We start from the raw sequence: 8,519 nt of genomic DNA, 5'->3' as shown, positions 1-8,519 counted from the left end.
TTTTATTCACTTTTTGTTGACAGTAATTTATGAGTGAAAATATTTGTTGATATTCTATCTTTATACTAAGAAATTATCGATCTTAAAGTATGTTATGGGTCAATTAAGTTTATAGTATCAATTTTTCATTCGTTAAGAATTTGCAAGGCATGTGAACTGTACTGTGCATCGACCAAATCCGTTTTGCGTCATGCAAGTTCGCTTCACAAGAAATCGTCGGTAAGAACACCGAAAGAGATAGAAGTTAAAGTTCGAGCTCGTAGAGTGGCTGCTCAACGTGTTGATAAACTTTTATGTATTATAATCGATGACTATTCTGACGCTGAAGATGCTTTGTGGATGGAAAAAGATGATATCAATATTGACAACATTCCCAAATTTTAAAAAGTTTGTTCGAACCAAATGCCAGTGTCGTCGAAAACATAAATTCATGGTCGGCATCTCCTTGGACACAACGCTAACTTATGTGAGCGTTCTGTACGTCCCTTTTTTATTTTGTTTCTTGTGACATAATAAATAAATGAATATTTTATAAACTAATCATTCTGAGTTTGAAATTATTAATGGAGAAAACATCAGACAGTAATATTTGAATATTCTATAAGTGATATTAGGATGCACACTGTTTGAAACGCTGTAAAATAGCAAAATTAAGATTTATTACGTTACCGGGCGGGGACGGAGTGTACGTTTTGTTACGTTGCGTTACAATCGGGGAGGGGGTCCAAAATTGGTTTAAAATTGCCTTACGTAATATATGAACGGCCCCCTACCAGAAAATGAAATGAGTGTACAATTTTTTTCAATTATTTCAAAAAATCTATATTTTATATATAATTACTTGATCTATTATGCCAAAATTGGTTCTGTCTCTTTTGCGTGTGGTTAAAAATCAATTTAAAAATTGAAATATAAGAAATTTGACAATTAAAAAGAAAAATCACTGAGGCTCAACAAACATCGAATTGCTTCAATCTGATACTTTTCTCTGATATTTATTTTTTCTCATATAAAACTGTGTACAATGTATCTTTTTCTGTGATATGAACCTTAACTTTAACCCAGAAAACTCAGAAAAAGAAGACTCACCGATAGTCCAATGATCAAAAGATAATAGTGTAATTTACGCCTCAAACTCAAATTGTGAACAAAACCCTTTTAGATGAAACTTTAACAAACAGCAGAATAAACTTTCGAGCAAATTTCACTGTAGTATTTTCTGAAAAATCAGTAGAAACAAATCCTGTAGAAAACCAAGAAAAATCAGTGTTCTTACAAACAAAATAAATTCAAATATCGAAATAAAAGACGTTGCTAACAAAATTAAAATTGAACATATTTTACCACAAATAATAAAAAACCCTAACGGAAACAATTTATATTCATTAAACTCAGACTCTGAAATAGCAATATGAGTAAGTTACCTAATAACCAGCCAATCTCATTTCGAGATACGCTCGAAGTCTTTCCTCTGTTCGATGGAGCAAATAACATGCATTTATGTTCATACCTTTTATACAATAGAAAAATTAATAAACTAAAAACGGTATACGCACCAACTAAAACTGCATATCAACTTCAAGGGGAACTCGGAAATATATATAAGTGGGGAAATGAAAACGCAATATCTTATGCTTCGCGTATTAAAGAAATTACCGATATAATAATTGACGCTCATAAAATGAACAATAAAGGAATCGCGGAAAAAACGCTTCAAACTGAATTAGAAAGCTATGCAATAAATCATTTTATCAGAGGACTTAGACCAGAATTAGTAATGAGAATAGGAACAGCAGTTTAATTTTCGAACCTTGCTACTACAACAATTGAAATTGAAAAAAGATTAGCAACTAACAAAGACATAAGAAAAGAATTGCGACCTCGCCTTTATTCAGGAGAAACTTCAAAATTAAATAAAGTATATTTTACGAGAGGAGAAAATGCACAATGCCAATTTTGTAAAAAAAATCAGGTCACGTAGCATCAGTTTGTCCTATTCTATAATATTAACGAAATTATCAAACCCTCAAAATACTCAATTCAATCGAACAAATAACTTTCAGCCATAATATCCTAATAATTATTCAAAGCCTTACTTTGGTAATAACAATAATCAAATACAACATTTTCCGAATTATTTTCAAAGTCAAGGACAATTTTTTCCGAGTAATTTCTGAAGAAACTTTTTACGTAAAATCCGAATCCGGGGTCAGAATTGGCCCATAACGTCAGAATTTTAAGATATTTGAGGTTATATACCCAAAAAATGGCGTTTTTGGCTACTTTTGAGATCATGTACAGAACACACAAAATTTTTGGTGAATTTTTCTTTAGTTGTATCATATATAGCTGCTGGTATTTTCTCTTGAAAATTTCTACTTGAGGGTGTTCGGTGTTGTTAATTACGAATCTGAAGTCGAGAGATTAAAATTTTGAAATTCAAGATGAGGGATTCATTTTTTGGGTACATAACCTCAAATATCTTAAAATCCTGACGTGATGGGCCAATTCTGACCTCGGATTCGGATTCTACGTAAAAAATGACTGCGGAAATGAGCCTCCACTTTCCAACAACAAAGCCATGTTGGTCTGTGTAATCGATTCCACCTACAAAGTAACTGGCCAAATAACAAACCACGATATGAGCCTTTGGGAAGTCAATATAAATATAACCAAGGGAGACCCATGTGGAGAGGACAGGCGACTAGCCAACAATGCGTAAACATTAATAAACAAAATTATCTAAAATTAACAGGAATTATCGAACACCCAGTATACACTCTTGTTCAAATAACAATAAAAAATGTAGAATTTCCAACCATTTTTATTATAATTTCAAATGAAGTACCAGTTGAACACGGCGGAGTTTTAGAAAATGAATATTTTCGAAAAAATAAGGTAAAAATAAATTATGCAGAAAAACAATTAGAAATCAATGAAAAATACTATTTATTCGAATTTTCAGAAATAATCACAATCCCGCCTAGAACAATTTCTGATTTTTATATAAAAGTTAAAAACAATGATAAAGAAATAGGTTATGTCCCCGAATTTTTGCCAAAAGACAGCGGTATATATTTAGGAAATGCAATAGTTAAAAACAATAATGGTAAAACATATTTAAAAATCGCTAATACCCGTGAAGAACCAGTAGTAATTGCAATTCCAACTGTAGAAATTCTCGACTTTAAAAAATTTACACCTAAAGACAACGATGTCCTTATTACACAAAATGAAAATGAAAATAATCAATATCAAACAATCGAAAAAGTCCTTAGCTGTTTCCTAAATTTAAATAAATATGGGTGTTATGTTCACCAAACTTTTGATATTGCAAATGAAGATAGAGTCAAATCAATAAAAGAACTACTACGTCTTGAGCATTTAAATAAAAAAGAATACATACATGTCGAAAAACTCATTGAATAAAATGCAGACCGATTCCATATTCCAGGGGAAATACTCGAAGGTACAAACGTATTATAAAACAGTATAATAAATACTACGTAAATTGAATGAAAAAAAACAATTAGTGATCCATATCCACTTACAAACATTACAGAAATCTTAAACCAATTAAGAAACGCACAATACTTTTCGATATTTGACTTAGCATGGGGATTCCATCAGATAAAAATGGACCGTAGAGACTTACACAAAACAGCCTTCTCCTCTCCCCTCGAACACTATGAATTCGACCGCATGCCCTTTAGTTTGAAAAACTCCCCTGCCACCTTCCAGCGCCTTATGGACCTCATATTAACTGGGCTTCAAGGCACCGAACTTTTCGTCTACCTAAACGATATACTTATTTATGCGGATACTCTAGAAGAACATGATAAAAAATTCACCGAATTAATAAATAGATTACGTAAAGCAAATCTTAAATTACAACATGACAAATGAGAATTATTGCGCCCGGGAGTAAAATACCTCGGACATATCATCGATAAAGACGTAGTGAGGCCAGACAAAATCAAAGAATTCATAGGATTAGCAGAATACTATAGAAAATTTGTCGACGTATTTACAAAAATCGCCTGACATTTAAATAAATTTTAAATAAAGACACACCATTTGTCTGGACATATTCCAAACAAACTGCGTTTGACACATTAAAAGAAAAATTATGTAACGTGCCCTTATTGCAAAGGTCACATTTTTTCACAACCTTTTGTACGAACGACAGACGCAACAGGATTTGGCGTTAGGGGAATTTTATCTTAAGGAAAAATTGACAAAGATAAGCCTATTGCTTACGCCTCTCAAAGTTTTAATGATAATGAAAGAAAGTATAACACCAAAAATAAGACCCAGCAATGATATTTTGTGTAACAAATTTTCATACCTATCTATACGGACACAAATTTACGTTAGTAACCGATCACACACCATTAGTTTGGTTCCAAAATTACAAAGATCCTTGTTCTAGAGTAACAAGATGGAAATGAAAATTAGCCGAATATGACTTTGAAGTTGTCTATAAAACCGGTAAAATGAATGTAAATGCAGACGCGTTTTCAAGAAATCTCACAGATGGCAAAGAAGAAAATGATATAAAAATAATAAGAGTCAATGAAGAAACAAACTCTTTATACGTAAATCCAAGTTCAAGTTTAAAATCAATTTCAACCTTAAGTCCTAACGAAGACAAACAATCAATTATAAAATTAAGTCCCAATGATGACTCAAAATCAAATGTTAAATCGTGTATTAATGCAAGCTCAAAATCAAATACTAATTCATGTTTAAACTCACAGTCGAGTTTCAATCCAGATTCAAATTCGAATTCTAGCATAAAAATGAAGAAAGAGAACGATATTCTCACTGAAGAATTATTTAATCAAGTTAAAGAAAGTAGTCATGTATTACTAAATCAAATGGATCTTTCAAATAAAAATAAAATAAATGAATCAAAATGCCATGCAATGTTAAGAAGACAAAAATCAAGAAATCCAAATGAAGAAATTAAAAATCCAGAAAATATTCAAGAAACTGTCAAAGAAGCAAACAACGAAGATAATGATGAAAAAGACATTCAAGAAGAAATCATTGTTAAGAAAAAAAAGAGGTAGACCACGTGAAGCTACATTTAAAACACAAATTTTTATCCCTACTCTTGCAGCAAAAAAGAGAGGAAGACCAAAGAAAGAAATGATTACTAAGTCAAAAAAGGACAATAAAGTAAAACCGGACGCTAATCCCGCTTGTGTATCAGATAGCTCAGACTCCGATCCAGATTATTTCGAAAATATTAAAAAGAAAACTAAATTCTACAAGCAAAAGAAGAAATTAAACCCTCAAGATGAGGAAGACGAAGATAACAACGCAGAAAATCCGAATAATTGTCAAAGTTCCAGTGAATCAAGCGTAAATGAAAACTTAAGCGGTCCTGAAGAAAATGTTATTGAAGATTATGATGAGAATTTTGAGAATAAAAATGTCAACAAAAATGTTGTCAATTTAGACGAAATAAATTCCGATTTTTAAGAAAATTTACCAGAAATAAATGACAACAAAGAAACGCATGACGAGGATTCAGTACAAATACGCCCGCCCCCAGAGCTACACCCGGACAAAACAGTCGTCGGAACGTCAACTAAGTATCCGAATATAATAGACTGCCGCGATAAAATTACAATGAGAAACGATAACTATGCATGTTTCACTAAAACTAATGGAAAACCACGAGATAAGGGATCAGAATTATTATTAAAACGCGAACATTTACCCAAGTTTACAAACCTTCAGAAAGGTCTTGCCAAAGAAATTCACAAAGGAAAAAATTACCACATCGCTCTTCCTATCGAAGAAGAAGAAAAAGAAAATCTTGCGGAAACACTCAATAGTATAAGACTAACCATTTTTTCTTTGCATGACATAACCAGCAAATTAAATTTTAAATCAGTCAGTATAGCTAAAACTGCTTACATAAATAATATACCCTGGGAAGAAATCTTGACCCAACTTAAATCCGTATTTTCAGAATCAAATACAAAAATAATTATTTGCTCGGGAATCACACAGTACCCTACAAAAGAACGAAAAAGATGAAATTTTAGTAAAGCTCATTCTTCAGCATTAGGTGATTACAAGGGAGTCACAAAAACATACAATAGAATGCGAAAACAATTTTTTGTGGAAAATATGAAAATAGACGTACAAAAATACATTGAACTTTGTTTACAATGTCAACTTCAAAAATTAGTACGCTTCAAAACTAAAAATCCAATGGTCATAACTGACACCCTAGGAACCACATTTGAGAAGATATCAATGGATATCGTAGGAAAATTACCAAAAACTGAAAAAGCAAATGAATATATTTTAACAATTCAAGCTAATTTTACCAAATTTTGTGTAGCTTGTGCCCTTCCAAATCATCAAGCTAGCACAATAGCAGACGCATTTGTAAAGAAAATTATTTGCACTTTTGGCGCACCAACATTTTTTAAGTAATTTATTAGGAAGTTTCGCTAAAAGATTTCGTATCAGGTAATTTAAAACTACGGCGTCAAAACAAATAAAAAACAAAACAAGTAAAAAACAATACTATGATAGGAAAATCAACCTTCAAGAATTCAAAGGAGGAGACAAAGTATTTTTAATAGAAGGAGGAAAAATTAAGAAACTCAACAATCAATAGTCAGGACCATACGAAGTATTGGAAATTCCAGGAAGAGGAAACGTGAAAATTTAAATGAAAAACTCCCCAAGAAGTGTACACATTAATGGACTCAAGCACTCTGTTATTGACTTACAGAAACAAACTCAAAATCTTCGAAATTTTTTTTTTTTTAATTTTACAAATTCGGCCGTCTTTTTCAAAGTTTTAGATACAACCCTTTACAAAAGAGATCGAACACTAAGAAAGAATTGACTAATTTTGCAACATAGTCATACGACACGTGGACATGAAACATCTATTAAATACACCTAATCATAAATGACGTTTGCAATTGAGACTTCCCCAAGATGGGCGATTGGATTTACATCAACAATGAAGACACAATGCGAGACATTATACTCACAATTAAGACAAGAGGACCTACAGCCTTTCTAGAAAATGGGAAAACTAAATATCGGACTTTACCGGTGAAAACTTTCAACTTATAATTAAATATTGCACTTTTTTCAATATAGAGCACGAATTGGAAGTATTCACTAGACCGATACATAAAACACCTCAAAGTTTTACTGCTACAGAAAGGTCAATACATGTAATGTTAGCAAAAACCGGAGCCATGAAAAAAAATCAAAAAATTAAATGATACTTCCTTTTCGTTATACAAAAAAAAATTCTTCAGCAATTTATACTTCAGGATAATATTCACCAGAAAGACAAGATAAACTCTATCAATTCAACAATTACACAACAAAGAAACATCGCCAATGACATCAATAAGACATCGAACACTTGGAATCCTAAACTACACATTCATTTTAAATGACTTTGGAATCAAATATGGACTAGGCGAATCCGCAACATGTGTTTATCCAGATATCTATAACGGAAATTACTCCGCTCACTGTCAAATTGCAAATCACTATGTCTTCGAAGACGGAGAAACTTCAGTCATAAGCAATAAACAAAGCAGCTTTAGCAATGATAAAATATCTTATTTCATACTATAAAACATGCGAAGAAGTAATTTATAGAAAATGTTCAAAAACTACAAAACAAGACGGGGAAACACAAACTGATTGCAGACCAAAATTAATCGTTTGGTCTAAATCTTGTAAACGATGTAATGTCATAACTCATACAACTGTGGATTGCAAATCAATACTTAAGAAAACCCCAACTTCAATGCAACGACCATGCCGAAATATTACAAACTATAAAAAGATAATCAATTTTTTTGAATATCTTAGGCGAAACTAATCCCTCTTTGAAACAATGACCTTACTTTTATTATCTTCTAAACATATCACTAATAATCATTTTTCTCTGCATTTTCTCTTATTCTATTCTCTATTCTATTCCCTTATTCTATTGTTCTATTATTAAAAAAATGAAATGAGACTGTTATTAACTGTAAAAATACTATTCAAACTGATTCGTCTGTAAGAAATTAGCACAAAGTCAAATTTAATTTTCACAAAGAAGAAATGTCAACTCTTATCGATAATATACAATTTCAATTAAATAATACTATGAATATAACCGAAGACAATTGGAAAAGTAAAGATTATTCAATTGACTTATATCACTCAATAAAAATGCTTACCTATTTCCACAACCCATTTCAGATATATCAGAAAAAATAATCGATATAATCAAAAAAATTCACGAGTTTCCTGAATAGCGTCAATTTACATACGACCCAACAATGAATAATTATAATTATTAATTGTTGGGTCGTACATGTCAAAATGGTTAACAATGCTTCAAGAATCTATCGATTTCTATATTGATTCTTTACAACTCCTTTTTGACATGCTTACTTCTAGTAATAATGGTATTTGGCATCCTTTATATTTTTCTTAATCACCTTTAGATGACAAATGACAAATTT

The 8,519-nt window shown here is 31.4% G+C and overlaps 1 protein-coding gene across 8 annotated transcripts in view; it reads right to left on the bottom strand.

Annotated features, from left to right (window-relative positions):
• LOC117171332 (phosphoribosyl pyrophosphate synthase-associated protein 2) overlaps positions 1-8,519 on the bottom strand; it is a 228,065-nt gene that overhangs the window by 171,063 nt on the left and 48,483 nt on the right. The window contains exon 1 of one of the 8 annotated variants that reach the window (XM_033358549.1): positions 3,656-3,678. The exons of the other annotated variants lie outside the window; for them this stretch is intronic. The gene's annotated coding sequence lies outside the window, so the exon portion shown is untranslated. Of the gene's footprint in view, positions 1-3,655; positions 3,679-8,519 lie in introns of those variants that run through there. 8 annotated transcript variants of the gene reach the window in all.

Source organism: Belonocnema kinseyi, chromosome 4 (genome assembly GCF_010883055.1).
Source record: "Belonocnema kinseyi isolate 2016_QV_RU_SX_M_011 chromosome 4, B_treatae_v1, whole genome shotgun sequence".
Classification (NCBI taxonomy): Eukaryota; Metazoa; Arthropoda; class Insecta; order Hymenoptera; family Cynipidae; genus Belonocnema; species Belonocnema kinseyi.
Note: the sequence above shows the minus strand (reverse complement) of the source record. Positions and strands in the feature narration are given on the sequence as shown.